Raw genomic sequence first — 15,832 nt, 5'->3', positions numbered from 1 at the left:
TATTCACCAATTACCGTCCAGTTAATAACTACTAAGATTTTACCAGTCATACAGCAACTTGTCAGCTTTAAAAGCACTGTGACAAAGACTTGGCGAGATCATTAGCTTTCATATCATTGCTTCCCAGATTAGATTTAGAGGCATTGACCATCAACTCTCACTGGTAGATGTGAATATTTTCAATTCAGACAAACACTGCTACAATTAATTTACTTCTACAAATCTTTAACCCAGCTCCTAAGACAAATAAAGTGTTCCAAGCCACCGTAAGAACCTTAGTTAGTTTTAATAAGAACATTATTGACTCCCAACACACAGAGGAATATGTAATACTTTACTTTTGTAATAGGAAGCAGTAGTTTGCTAAGGAGGATGTTGAAAGTAGGCTAGATAATATAAATTGAGAGGGCAAAGCCTGAGGTCCTTACTTCATTTTTATGCAGTCTTTACTCATTTTGGCCAGAGATTAAATAACCTATTTTGACCCTAGAAATCAGGATCTGGCCTTAGATTAATAATCTCTGTGAATACAAAGAGAAATGATAAGATTTCCCACTGACCTGCACCTTATGTCGTCATTTACCTCTCCTCCTCTTATAGTCTTTCATCTGCCTCCCTCATTTACCCTGCCCTCCATGCTTCTTTTCATCCTTCTTACTCTACCTACTCCTTCCTCTCCGTACCTGCCTTTCACACCCTTCCTCTAAGTGTTCCTCTTCACCTTCCTTCCTTTTTTCTACTCACTTGATCATGTTACCTCTTCCTCGCCTGCCATTTCCCTTTGACCTCGTCTGTTCCTTTAAATACAATGTAACTAACAAGATAGTTTGATTCATGTGTATAATATCACTGTTCCCCTTCTCCTTGTTTGTTTTTGTGTCTTTTAGATTGTAAGATCTTTGAGGCGGGGATTGTCTTGTCATATGTGTTTGCACAGGGCTCATCACAAATGGGACCTCCAGTCTTTGGCACTAGCACAGGATAAATTATCAATAAATAACAATCATAATTTTAGTCTGGCCACATGGCACACCCGGCACATCTTATGCTACAGAATAGACTAAACAACACAAACTATAATACATTAATATTTACACTTAATGAAGAAAACAGGAATAAAAATGACTCTTTGTGTTGAAAGTGGCAGAGTTGAAAGTGGAGGAAAAATCATAACTTTTGGAATATCCTGATTTCTGAGCACTTGCTTTCTCACCTTGAATATCGCATTCATGTTAGCTATTGCGTTTAATTTTCTTGGTTTTCTTAGGAAAAGACACTGCTAAATTGTAGTGCAACCTTAACTAAATACTCTTAAATTGAAGTGGATTTCACTGAGGAGCCATTAATAGATTAGTCCTAAACTCAGGAGGCATTAACACGGCTCTTTTTATCTTAGGGAATCTTTAAACAAATATGTGACTCTAAATGTTCATAGGTTTACAATTACTGAACCAATTTTCATTAGACATGAATAATTTTACTTCCTCATTGATGACCTATGAAACAACCTGGTTGGGAGGGTGTAGTATTTTCCTGAGATTTGCATGCTTCAAAATTTCAATTAGGACATATGGGGAAAGTGTGCTGTATTTTTCATGCTAGCTTAACTCAAATGGTTGAACTAAGTTTATTCATGCTTTCCAAAATAATTCAATTTTGGGCTTAGAACAAGCATGGAAATTTTCAGCCTGATGGAATTTGTCTGAGAAAGTTATGAGTAACTGAAAAAGGAGAGGGTTGTATGGAAGTTGGAATTCCTCTTTAACGATAGCGGTCACTACCGGCTGGATCCCAAAGCAGTTTGAACTACATGCTCAAGTGAACAACAATGGAGGATTCTAGTAGAAAATTAATAGACTGTCAAGTACTATTTATGGTTGATGAACTGTAATTGCAGAGGAAGGCCAAATGCTAACAGTAACATGTAGCTTAACAAAGATTTATACCACGGTTATTTGGATGGTTATTCAGCTATCTTCTCAAAACTAAAAAACAAACAAACAAAAGACTCCCTACACACACACTCTCATCTGAAAACATTGAGTATAACAAAGCAGCTAAACTTAATACCATTCTAGCAAACTGCAAATGACAGATTACAGTCAAGTGATGTAATGCTATGAGACCTGTTTCTGGGCAGAATTCAGTCATGCAATTGTACCCTGAAATAGCACAATTTAAAAAAAAACAAAAACAAAACCATGCTCTAGTTTCGTTCTTGCCACAAAGTGAGAGGCATATAAGAGTTTTAAAACTCTTACTTGCTACCCTTAATATGGCATCAGATGGGGACTAAGCACTGGTTTAGTGGCCTTTCTGCTGGACTTATGCAGGTTCAATTTCATGTTATGCATGCTTTATAGAATGCAGTGTCTGCTTTAGTCTACTCAGAAGGTGTATGCTTGGCAGGAAAAGCCAATACTGGCACCTCTCCTGAAGGAGTTGTGCTGCCAGAGAAGGTAGATGAAAAGAACCCCATAATGATGGGGGGGTGGAGGTTGGATCTTGTGATAGAGTGTTTACTTCACACAAGGCCTGAGCAAGTTAAAAAGGGCTGATTAACTTTATAGCCTGCACCTGGAGGAGGGCAGGGCTGGATAAAGCCTAACTGGAGATGAAGTGCATCTGGGCAAGGGTAGTCTGGTCTTGTATAAACCCAGGAAGCTGAGTACAAGAGGGGGCTGTAAGGCAGAGCTTTCCAGTTATCTTCTAGAAATAAATTATGTTGATTATGAGTAAGGTGGTGTTGAAGGGGGAGACTACACAGTCTGGCAAGAAGCTGGGGGGAGTAGCTATTGGGAGCAGAGGAAACTTAGATGTTGGTTAGGAGTTACAGAAATAAAGTATAAAGAAGCCCAAGGAAACAGTGGTAGGGACTGAGATTGAGTAGATTATGATTGCTTGGCATAGAGTCCCTGAGTTGGAATTTATAGGAACCTGGACTTACCTACTACTCTATCAGCCACTGGGTAGCACAGGGCCTGGATTTGAACTGGTAGGCTGCCTGACACGGTGTATGGACTGCTTGTCCGGTAGGACTTTGACAGCCCTGAAGAGGAGGACTAAACAGTGACTTGTCTAGAGGGCTGAGCACCATGAGTCCTAGAGAGAGAGAAAGGCACTGTGGTGTGAGCAACTGATGGAAAGGGTTGTCAGACTGGGTGAGAGTTAGTCCACAGGCACAAGGAGGTGCCCCAATGGTGAGTGCTCCTGTTACATATCTCCTTATGGGTGCACAAGTTTACATATGGTCTGGTCCTGAATTGACCCATTGGCTCTCCAAGGTTTCAATGCTTCCTCCCCAGCTATCTCTGTAAAGTTCCAAAACCTTCCCTAGTAAAGTGACTATTTCTTTGAAGCTCTCCAAATTCTGCTACACTGTTATCTGGGCCCTTTTACCCCTTCCTGGGTCTCTGATGTGGGAATGTTTGCCCCCAAAGTGATTATTCAGCTTGCTGTAGTACAGTGAGCCAATGGCAGGCTTTTTTTTAATGCTGCTCACATGAGCTCTTCAAAGGATTATTATGGTATGTACAATAGAATGAACTAAGTTCTGAAGGCTTGTTTTGGTTTTGACAGGTCAGTAAACCCAAAGCAATAGCTCCAATGCTCTGAGATGTCACAAGCCATTTCTGTGTGAATGAGTATAATACCAGAAAAAGAGGGGGCTATACTTGGCTTGATATTTCCATGGTATAGTCACTGAAAATCAAAGGAAGGGTTAAAATGGAGGAAAGCAATTGCATCAGAAATAAGTTTAATAAAGATCTTCAGAAGCAGAAGACTATGTGAGGGAAAGACCTTTAGCTACACCTTGACAGAGGTTTTTCACTGTAAATAAGATGCTTATAATGCCTTATAAGAATTTGGAAATTCAGAGTAATCTGTTTGCTCTCTTACAGGAACTTCCTCCCAGAATGCCTTTCTGGGAATGGTCCTTTAATGTGATGGAGGCAAACTGCTGCAGCCCTAAGTAGCAACTTTGTCGCTAGCTGTTCTTTCTTGCATCCCTCTCTCTTCTACTTGGTAAGTAGTCTTACTCCTGGTTCTGCTTCCCTTTCTTATTCCGGAGGAAATACCACATTCTCACACCATGTACTTGCGTGTTCATGAGGATGTAAGTGTGCTGTTTCTTGTTAGCTCTGCCTACAAAAAGCTATTGGCGTTTTCATTTATGAATTAATTACTCAAACTGTCGGTTAAGATGTAAACCAAATACATCTCCTCAATACAACAGTTATGACCCAGTTCTGAAATACGTCTCCGAGTACAACTCTCATTTACTTTAATGGAAGTTCTATATGCAGGGGCTTGCAGGACTGGGCCTTCAGGAGCACATCATGTTTTGGAATGAAGAATAATAGACATGAGACAGGAGGCATGTTTGTGGATGATGCTGTGGATTTTCTTTTTCTATTCCTGCTTTCCTCTCTCTACCACAATAAGTAAAATCTGTGGAATGCAGAGCTATGTGAAACTACTAATTTTTCACTTTGAGTACACTGAAGCCTACTTAAATTAACAAATGAATAAATAGCAAATGCATATTAAAAATGAATAATGCATAAAATGTGTGTAATAAACCATGTTGTATGCCTACCTGTGAGAGCTGCAACTTTAAAACGAATAAAATGTATCACAGGAACTTTAACATCCCTTTTATTCATTAGTGTTTTAGTGCCTCATTAATAGACTTTAGATTAGTCAGGCTGTGAAGTGTCTATTGTCAAGTACTGACAGTGCAAGAAATTGCCTTCTGTACCACTGAAGTGTCACCTGACTGTAGTTAAAAACTCATCTGCTGTTAAGGGTCATCATGAGACGGTATAAATTAACAAGGCTTTTGAAGAAGCTGAGCTGCGTTAACACTATCAATCCTGGTTCCTTGTGAGTCATGGAAATTGATTAAAAATGGTTTAATGACTCAAACTAGATGAGTCATTACTTAAAATATTACTTAAGGATTTCCCACTGTAGTCTCTGAGACCATAATGTAACTTTCCCAAGTACTCTAAAACTGGAATGTTTGACCTTCCCTGTACAGATAAGATGGCACCATGTGTTTGGAAACCATAACACTTGTGTTTTCCACTCATCCATGCAAACAAGACCAAACTGTTATAATGGTGTAGGGTTTGTTGTTTCACTGAGCTGGGGGAGCTTACTGTAATACCCTGTGCAGTTGGGTTTTGAAGTTTTTGTCTAAAATACCTTACCAAAATGAACTGTTGCCAAGATGAACAAGCCACAGAGGCTGCAACTGAAGCAATGCTAAGCATGGCTTCTCTGTGTAGGTTGAGACAAACAGTACTTGGCACCATTTTGGAAACTGGACTTAAAACCTGAGGCTCAAGAGTAGTCCTAAGCTTCAAGAAATGGACAAATCCTGGTCCTCATAGTTAATTGTCTCGGAAATGGTATCAAAACATCTTATGATGTCTCCATCTTAAAATAAATTTCTGTAGGGTGTAAATTACACAGGGGCGGCTCTATGTATTTTGCCGCCCCAAGCACGGCAGTCAGGTGGCTTTCGGCGGTGCGCCTGCGGGAGGTCCGCCTGTCCCGCGGCTTCGGTGTACCCGCCGCTGAATTGCCATGGATCGGCGGACCTCCCGCAGGCATGCCACCAAAGGCTCCCTGACTGCCGCCCCCACAGCAACCGGCAGGCCACCACCTGCGGCTTGCCGCCCCAGGCACGCGCTTGGTGCGCTGGTGCCTGGAGCTGCTCCTGAAATTACATTGTAATTGGTATGAAATGAGATTCTGAAGTACAATAATGGAATTGTTTTTTGGGGACAGTACTCTAGATTTTCTTACAAGTGTCCCTTATTGGCTGCCTGATTTCCTTTTTTTTTCTTAATTCACTGTACATTATTTCTGTATTCGTAGGACCCATAAGCTATGCCCTATGGCATTAGAAGTGACTATTGCAACTATATTAGGAGAACCCTGTAATTCCAAATGAGCATGCTGTGAATGACTTGTTGCCCTTTATTGATCAGTAATGCAACATTTCAATATGTGTCCAAATTATATAAACCACCCTGTCTATTTCAAATTCCTTTTCTCTTCTAATTATGGGAGACATACACTATAAATATCAGCTGGTACTATTGAACATGCTACATAAAAAGTTTGAACTACTATACTGTACATTTAGGGAAATCTTTAACTACAAGGATAGTTAAGTTCTGGAATAGCCTTCCATCAGAGGTCTTTAAGAACAGGTTGGACAAATACCTGTCAGGAAGAACCCTTCCAGCTCTACATTTCTATGGATGGGAGGCAATTGCCTCCCAAGTGTTTGTTCAGGGATTGCTTATCTGGATCCACTTGTGCTGCTTTCCCATTTGTTTTCCCCCCTCATAGTCCCCTATTTCCTGCATGAATGCATTCTGGCTGAAATCTTTTAACCCAATACACAATAACTTCACTTCATTGACCAAGTCACATACAATGTTCATTTAATCTAGCTTGAGATATATTTGCAACTTTCAATGTTTCTTAGTAGATTTAATATGTAACCTAAATCTCCCTTGTTGCAGATGCAACATTCTCATCAGTGCAGGTGTTATAAACTTATCAGGCTCCTCCTGGAACAACTTCACAAGCGTTTCAGACTTCTCTAAGTTGGGAAAAACAATGGAATCACAAATGACCCCTTTCTGAAACTTTGGAAAATCACCAGTGCCATAAATCCTTTTCTACACACCAACAAATACTCACATGGCTAACAGCAAAGCATTGTAGCTGTGAAATTTTTCACAAATTAGACCAATATTATACCCCTGAAAGAGCTGCTATTTTAAGTTATTTACCATTCACATATCTGTATTTCCATTTAGATATAATACCCAGTAAAGAATATGAAAGATGCAGATGAAGCCCATTACTACTTGTCCTACCTTCAGCAGATCTAGAAAAGTCTTCACATCTGTTAAGGGCTGTTATAAAGAGAAATGTGAGCAATTATCAGGTCTCCCCTCAGTCATCTTTTCTCAAGACAAGTACCTTCTGTCTTACCTTAACATTCCTGTTCACAAACTCCGGAGTATTTGTGGGGTTTTTTGCAGCTGCATCACATTGGCTCATTCAATTTGTGCTCCACTGTATTCCCCCAGATCTTTCTCAGAAGTATTACCACGTAGCCAGTGACAACCCCTCTCTCCATCTTGTAGCTGGCATTTTTTTTCTTTTCCTCCCTCCTTTGCCCTTGTCTTTATTTTTTTCCCTCCTTTCTCTCCTCTCCCCTCCCCCCCCCCCCCCCCCAACCAATTCTCCTATTTTGTCAAGGTCCTTTTGACTTCTAATCCGGTCCTCCTGGCACCCTCTCCCAGCTTGGTATCATCCACACATTTTTATAAGCATACTTTCAACTTCATTATCCAAGTCACTAATGAAACCATTGACTGGTATGGAACCCAGGACAGACTCCTGCGAGACCCCACTAGATACAGCTTCCCAGTCTGACCGCAAACCATAAGTACTCTTTGAGTAGGGTCTCACAACCATTTGTGCACCCTCCTTATAGTAATTTTACCTAGCCCATATTTCCCTAGTTTGCTTATGAGAGTGTCTTATGGGACTGCCATATCTAGATTTTTAGTAAGGCTTTTATCACTACTGCTCTTTCTCTTCTCTTCCCCCCCCCCACCCCATTCACTAGGATGGTAACCCTGTCAAAGTAGTATATTAGGTTAGTTTGGCATGACTTGTTCCTGATAAATCCATGCTGGCTATTCCTCATAACCCTGTTATCCTCTAGCTGCTTACAAATTGTTCAACAAGTTGTTCCAGTATCTTTTCCAGTATCAAAGTTAGGCTAACTGCTCTAGAATTCTCCCAGGTCCTCTTCTCCCACCCCTTTAATAATAATAATAATTAATAAAAAAAGAACTATATTTGCCCTTATGCAGCTCTTGGGACTTAATCTGTCCTCTGTAAGTTCTCAAAGGTAATTGCTAATGGTTCAGAGCTTGCTTCATCTAGTTCCTTAAGTACCCTAAAGTAAATTTCATCAGGCCTTGCTGACTTGAATACATCTATCTTATCTAAATGTTCTTTAATCTGTTCTTTCCCTATGTTGATTTGTATTTCTTACCCAACACAATTAATATTAACAAGGGGGATCTGGTCACATTTACATTTTTAGTGGAGACTGAAGCAAAATAGGCATTAAACACCTCAGTCGTCTTGGTCATCAATTAGCTCTCCTTCCCTGCTAACTGAAGGACCTACAATTTTTTTTCCCCTCTATCTTTTGCTTCTAATGTATTTAAAGAATCCCTTCTAGCAAGGGACATAAAAAAGCAACAAGGTGTAACTCATGTTTTAGCCTTTCTGACTTCTCTTCCCCCTCACGTTTGCACTATTTTGTTTCTCCTTAGCAATTTGTTCATCTTTCTACTCTTTATAGGATTGCTTTCTGAGTTTTTTTTTCAGGTAACTAAAATGCTTCTGATAGGCAGAATAGTAAAAGGCTAATATGGTACTATTAGCTCCCAGGATCATATATCCTGACTCCAAGGAGGAGGCAAGTTTGCTTTGCCAGGCTGGGAACTGGGAGATACCAGCTTTTCCTGTTACTTTAGGGTATGCTCATTTATTAGGGTTACTCTTCTGGTGGGGAGGGTTCTGTACTTCTGTCAATGTACTGCTTGTGTCACTTGTGCTCTTATACAGAGCTAATCTGAAAACTCCTGTGTACCCATGATGCAATTAATTGTCGCTCGCTCACTCCCCATTTATTGTAAACTCTGGAGCCCTCTTTCAAACCAAACTAACTTTGCTGCAAATCGAGTTACTCTGGTCGGTCTGTGTATGCAATGCTGCTATGGCACTCTTCCAGCAGCTATCCAATATGGCTTTGTGGGTGACTATTACTGACTTGTGTGCCCTCTCCTCCTCTGGCATCACATTGACCAGATGTCCCCTTGCTGGTGCCAGATTGTCTACTTGCTCTTGGATTCCAGTTATCACAATAGCTGTGATATTACACCAGAAGACCTATAACATGCCTTGGGCAGCCACTTGAAGCTGTGCTGAGATTTCATAATCTAGGGGGAAGTGTTGGTACAGGTAGATCTTGTGGCCAGTCCCCAGAATAAAGATCTTTTTATGGATGTTACAAAGCAGATGCCCATGAGGTGCCATGACCAGGATGCTGAACAGTGCTGGATAATGAGCAAGCAGCTCAGGAGGACTTGTGTTCAAACCCTGGATGCCAGGAAAAAATCCCACAACCTACCCATATTTTGAGGAGCTGGATGGGATTTTATATACCTATGCTGTCAGCAGGCACTCTATGGTTGTGAGCCACTACCTCAGGGCAGACACCCCAAACTGGTGGAATGTTCCATAATTAGATTTCACCAAGCCAGTAACAAATGTGAACTCCTGAAATACTGCAATAGTCTTATAATGGAGTCACAGGAAGTCCCCTTGGACATTCCAGTCTGTGATAAATGGTTGGTCACACCAAAAATCACAAATATTTCAGGTTACACTCAGTCCTGAGAGACCAGTCACTCACCCAGATTTGGCTACCAGTGGAAGATCTAAGATACAATTCTATAGTAAACTAAAGGATTATTAGCTAGGAAAAATAAACTAGTTATTGAGCGGTAAAAGCAGATAAAATGTGTGTACATGTGATTCATCGGGGAACTACATCTCTGCTACCAGTCTCTAGTAATCTGCCCATGTCCCCAAAATCTTTCAGGGCTACCCCAAGTAGCTCTAGGGATCTGTCTTGTTCAGTTATTCTGCCCTATTAGAATCAAGGCAGTCCAAAGATGAATTCTTAACTGTCCATACTTATAGCTGCTTCTCACAGAAATCAAGCCAAGTTCACTTCCCACGTGGGCTCTTTCCTGGAGGGCAGAGAGAGGAATGCATTTAGAGCATTTGAGCTCTTATCACACAATGACCACTTGCCTTCAAATGCACAAGAATTAGCACTTTAACATGGAAGTCTTTCACTTGCATGATACAAGGCTTTCTCCTTTGAGGGGTTATTTAGTTGCAGGGGTGTATTTATGATGTAAATGTTTGCTATTACATTCTAACAGGATATACATTTCCAACAGGCTACAGATAAGTGAAAACAATGCATGCAGCATTGCACTGATTTTCATGACATTTTAAACATTCACTTTGATCTATACAATACACAAGTGAATTCATCTGGCTTCCACCTGAGTTTGTTCTCAGTTGACTCCTTGACATTGGCAGACCAAGTGGCAGCTCTGGCCAGAGTCACAATGTGACCAACCAACCCAAGAAGCTTGTGGGGCCTGCTGTCTCTCCTCCCTTGCCCCTAGCCATAAGTGTCCTGAATCTCATCCCTTCTCCCTGAATGGCGATGAGATCCAGGGTCTCTGTGCAGCTACCAAGTTACTATTCAAGGCTGACCAGCAAGACTCCTAGGAAGACAAACCTGAGGAGTCAAGGGGAGTCATGGCCCCAAAAAGCCAACATCTGTTCAGGGCTCAGGACCCTGATGCTGGCCAGGTAGAAGGAGAGCTGTCCTGCAGCAACCAACCCAATTCCTGAGCAGCAACCTAGACTAGGACTGAGAAGGTGGCTCCTCTAGAAGGAACCTCAGAAGGTAAGTCATCTTAGAATTTGTTTAATAAAAATCTAAGTTTGAATTTTATTGTGCTATCCTGCTGTGCTAGCTTCTGTTGCAAGTACCCTACCACCATTGTTGGTGGATGTGAGGATGCTCTCTGTTCACCCCCTTCTGCCCTCCTGCCTACACTCTTCCAAAATGGCAGCTTCTCCAGCTGGGCAATGAGCCTGAGACAGAGGCCAAAGCCTTGATTACTAGCTGTTCTCAGGCCCATGCTGTAGAAGGCCCTGCCCATATTTTTCTTTCCCTTCCCTCCGCTGTCCTGCCTGGCAAACTCCCCCAACCCCATTCACTACCACCTCATTAGTGGCATGGTGCAGCCTCAGGGGGTACCCAGGGCTGTGATGCACTCTGCTATCATTTGTATTTAGCATCAGTCTTGGGAGAGTTTGTGCAGGCGCAGACCTCTCAGTCTATACAGTCTCTGCTGTCCTTGAAGTTAGCACTAGGTATGCTCCATCTCCTGAGTCCTTCAAGCATTCTCCTGGAGTGTCCAGCTGCTGTTCCACAGGTTGCTCACATGTCCACCATTCCTAAAGGAACATGTCATCCCAGCTTACCAGTTTTACCTCCCCATCATCGCTGTGCTCCTCGCCCAGCACTTGAATTTCTTTATAGTGAAAAGATGTGTACGTTTATTGAACAAAGAATAGATTCAAATGATGGTACGTAGGTAGAAGTATTGGTAACACAGTAAACACATAACATGCCTTTTAGAGCTTGGGCCCCTAACAGGACAAGGTCCTGCCTCATAAAGGTTAAATCACCTAAAGTCTCTCCCAGCATATAACAGCCACCCTCACTGTCATCCTCCTTTTTCATAAGACAAGCATCCTGGCAGCTTGTCTTCTAGGTGACTTCTCTGCCTCCTAGTCACCTGCCTCAATGTAATGTTCTGATGGGGTAGTTAGCCTCTAAAGGCAGTAGGACCTACTGGCCAGCCCATTCTCCTATGTGGCATGGCCCATTAAGCACGTGAAAGGTGTAATATATGGACCTAAGGGCAATGGGGGGTGGGGGAGAGAGAGAGCCTGGGAATGAATGACATTTGGGAGGAAATCCTGTCACTGTATTTCTAAGGGCCTGGAGCCCTGAGCCATGTAAAGAAGGTAGGGCAAGGCTCCTCTCTCCCACCAGCCAACTGGCAATGAGCTGAGAGAAGCAGACCAGCATAAATGCTGTCTGCTCCCTCATAGCAAGCCAGATGCCTGCAGACATTGGAGAGAGTAAAAATGTTCCTTCAGTGCCCTGATTTAGTAGGGAGAGGGTGAGAGTAGGGGAGGGTCTACCTGCTGAGTCTCTCAGCCTGAGGGTGAAAGGACACTTGGGAGGAAAGGGCCAGCTAGAAGAGAAACTACTGGAGGCTCTACAGCTGGTCTAAGGCACAACTCCAGCTCTAACAAGGAGCACTAGGGGAGAAGACTATCCAAAGTACAAACCAGCTCTGTGAGAAGGGCTGGGGCTTCCTGAACAGGGGAAGGGAACTGATCAGGACACTTACATGGATCCAGAGTGGACATGAACTTGAGTGGCTAAATAAAATGAATAAGTAGACCTCATAAAGCAGGGGATTGGGAAGGAACTGGCCTGATCTGGGTAACTGTATTCAGTGTCCCTTGGGTCCTTTCAGACAATGCTCATGAAGGGCCACAAGGGGCATGGTGGAGAGGCTCACCCCAGGATAGTCACCCAGTCAAGACAGCCTATAGGGGATTACTATACAGCTTGCCCCGATATTCATCCTGCTAACCCCTCTGACGTTATAGAAGCACTGGAAAGCCAGTCCAGGAACATATGTTTCAGGCTGGGGATGGGAATTATTTCCAAACCCCTTACCTCCATGAGTCGCCAAGGCACAACTACAAAGCCAAACAGCATGTATGCATGGACAAAAATCCCAATGCCCTTGTCACTTACCATTTCCAAGGTTCCACCCAGACTGGGATTGGTCTCAGGAAGGGAAATGCATGTAAAAATACTATCTCAGCCTCCCTAGACTATAAACAGTAACTGCTTGTCACTTTTTTTAATACCCCCACAGCTACAGCACCTATACCAGCCAGACCCTCGAGGACAGGACCTTTATTTCTAGATGAGTGGCTGGAAAACCTGATGGGGAGAAAATGGGAAAACTCCAGGATGGAATGTATTGCGGATGTCATTAGTCTACCCACAAAATGCAGAGAGGTGGAGCCTGTATCTGAAGGCTGAGAGGGAATCCAACAAGGAGCCTGTGGCTCAGAGAAACTGTGTTTTACTTATGCTAACCTGCTTAAGCCAATGTCTTAAAAGCATTCTAGGGAGACAGGTGCCAGGGAAAAATGTTGCCATGGCCAAAGACCGTATGGGAAAAAGACAGGGAGCTGAAGAGGCAACACAAAATCCAAATGCCCTGTTGCAGCTTGTGGTGGTGGTGGTTAGAGCAGCAGGCAATGCAGTACAACAAACCAACCCCCAGCCATGTTATGCAGCCCTGGACAATATGGGCTACTGAGAACAATTCCTCCTTGCTATACCCCTGCAGTACTGTTCCCAAGCCCAAGATCTTTAAGCCCCTGGCATTGTGCTCCATGTTGCACGGTGCTATCTTGTTTCATTACTGCTTTAATGAAAGGGCTCTTTGTAGTTGACTTATGAAACAATATATTAAAAGCCCTTGTTTCATTTTTTCTATTGAAGGTTCATTTGTTTGTTACATAATTGTTAAACTTTAAAATTTCATTCATTAGGAGTTGACAGTTCATATTACACAGAAAATAATTGCTTGCACTAATTCATAAGGTTTTACAAACACACGTAGGCAATCCCTACAACACCTATCTTCCTCTGCCCATAAATCTGCCATGGTGGTCTGCAAGCCCTTGGAACACTGGAGTGGTGACTTTTTTCCATTTATGAACTGAGTTTTGCTGGTGGAGGGACAAAGTATAGGCACAGAGGTCCCATCAGTTGTCCAATACAGTTTGGGAGCCCCATCGTGCAAAGCCATCAATAACCACTGGAGCATTGCCAAGCTTTTTAACCCAGTACAGCCATATCTTTTTCCATGGCAACACACATCTCTATGACAATGGTTGATGATAAGCCAACTTGGCATGGGGAGATGGACTGGAAACATTGTGGGGTGGCCATCTTCCAAATGGCAGTTGTGACCTGCTTGCCCATGTATAGGGCACCACACATTGGTATGCTGCCACTGTAGCTTTGGGATTAGTTCAGCCCACATCTCCAAAAAGTTTGCCTTCCCTATCCTGAAATTCTCTTGCTATTGCTGGTCATCCTGGCTCTGTCGACCAATTATTTCCCACCAATCTGTGCTGGTTTCTGGAGCCCTGAAACAGCCCTGCACTCTGTGAAGCTGCTCTAGGAACCAGTTCTCTATCCTCAATTGTTTGGTGTCTTCCTCATCTGTGTCCTATTGTATAGCTGCTGCTGTCACATCTTGGTGGTGCAGCAAGCAAAGCGCCAAGTCAAATTCATCCCACTTTGAGTGATGAAGTACTTAGAGGCTGCTTGGGCTGTATTAGAGGTTACCGCTATGATGGCACAGAGCATTGCAGCTGCCAACAATTCAGAAATGGTGGTAGCCTGCCTGTAAAGGAAGTATGGAGTGGACACAGATGGGTCATGGGATTTAAAAAAAAAAGTGAACTAGGCTGGTTTCTGCTATACGTCCCACTGCTTACAGCAATAAATAAATAAATAAATAAAATCCCAGAGTGCACACTGCTTAGCAGTAAAGCAAAGGAGTGTGGGCTGCCTTCTGACACCACCATGCCTTTAGTTTGCAGCAGACTGCTGTTGTGTGTATACAGTGATGTGTATTGACAAAGGGCACACTTTCCTATATGTGCTTTTACTACAGCTTGTGTACTGTGCGTTACCTGATGCTCAGTAAAAAGCTGTAGATTAACTCCCTTAACATGTGCAAATGAGCCCATAGGATAGATAGTCCCTGTCCTAAGGGCTCTCAATCTTTTTATGTGTGCCTTGCATAATGGGGCCTTGATTGAGGGCCCTAGATACTGTTGCAATACAAATAAATAATAGTAATTATAACAAAGTGAGATGTTGGTGTTCAGATTCTAGATGGGATAAGTGCCAAAATATCATATTAGGCTGTTCTCATAACACTTTCCACAATGTTGGAACTCAAAGTGCCAGAAATTTAATGAGAGTCTATTACTAGAAGATTTCAACCTGATTTTGAACACTAAGGTTCAGAGAATCTTTGAACAAACATTTGAGCTAGTACAAACAAAGTTTAGTTACCCAACTTTTGAGGTTCATCTATCCCTAATCTTAATATGGAAAAAAACCCGCTTTCATGCCATTACTGGCAGTTTTCCAGTTGCACCTGAACTGAACTTCATTGACTGTATACAAGTTATACCCTGAAAAAGGTTGCTTGAGAGACTTCTAAGTTCTACAGTTGCCCAAAGAACAAAAACTATGGTGTCTCTTTCATGGAGACCAGCCCACTGGACAATGCATGGAAATTTTCCAAAGCACCAATGCGAGCTAGGCACCTAACTCACTTAGGTGTTTTTCAAAACTCCACCCCAAATAAATTAGTTGCCTCTTTTCTTCTTGGTGAAAAGCATTTTACCTTTCTTTATATGGACCTATTTTAATCTCTTGTTTTTTCAGGGTTATTGATGCTACTTTTAGAGTATTGATTTCTTTGGACATCACTGACAATTCACTTGATTCCTCCTTCCCAACATCTCCCAAAATCTTCCCCCCACGAAGTCAGTTTTGGGAAATGAATGAAAGGAGGAAGGCTTAATAAGCATAGGTTTGGAAAACACCTGAATAGTTAAAAAAAAAAAAAAGTAAAGAAGAAGAAAGCAAACTTAATTGGAATTTTCTCAAAAAGTGAATCTTTGGGTTTCAAAATGGTCAGTTTCTGATCTCTCAAGGACATGGAATCAGAACTCATAAAATTAAGGGGAGGATAGCTAGATTAAATCAGTCATGTGGATAATGTAAGACAATGACTGTATTTTCAGGACTGATATTCACACTAGACATATGGTCAAATTACTTGATTCTTATTGATCCCTAAACACATTGTATTATTGCAATATATTAGCAGATACCTCCTTAAAAAGGTGATGGGTACAGTTGGTTAGGTTTTCTTAACCACTAATAGGGTTGGCCACATCATTAAACCTGATTAGGAAGGCTGGGCAAAAT

Source organism: Terrapene carolina, unplaced genomic scaffold, assembly GCF_002925995.2.
Source record: "Terrapene carolina triunguis isolate 2854851 unplaced genomic scaffold, T_m_triunguis-2.0 Scaffold84, whole genome shotgun sequence".
In the NCBI taxonomy this organism is placed as follows: Eukaryota; Metazoa; Chordata; order Testudines; family Emydidae; genus Terrapene; species Terrapene triunguis.
Note: the sequence above shows the minus strand (reverse complement) of the source record.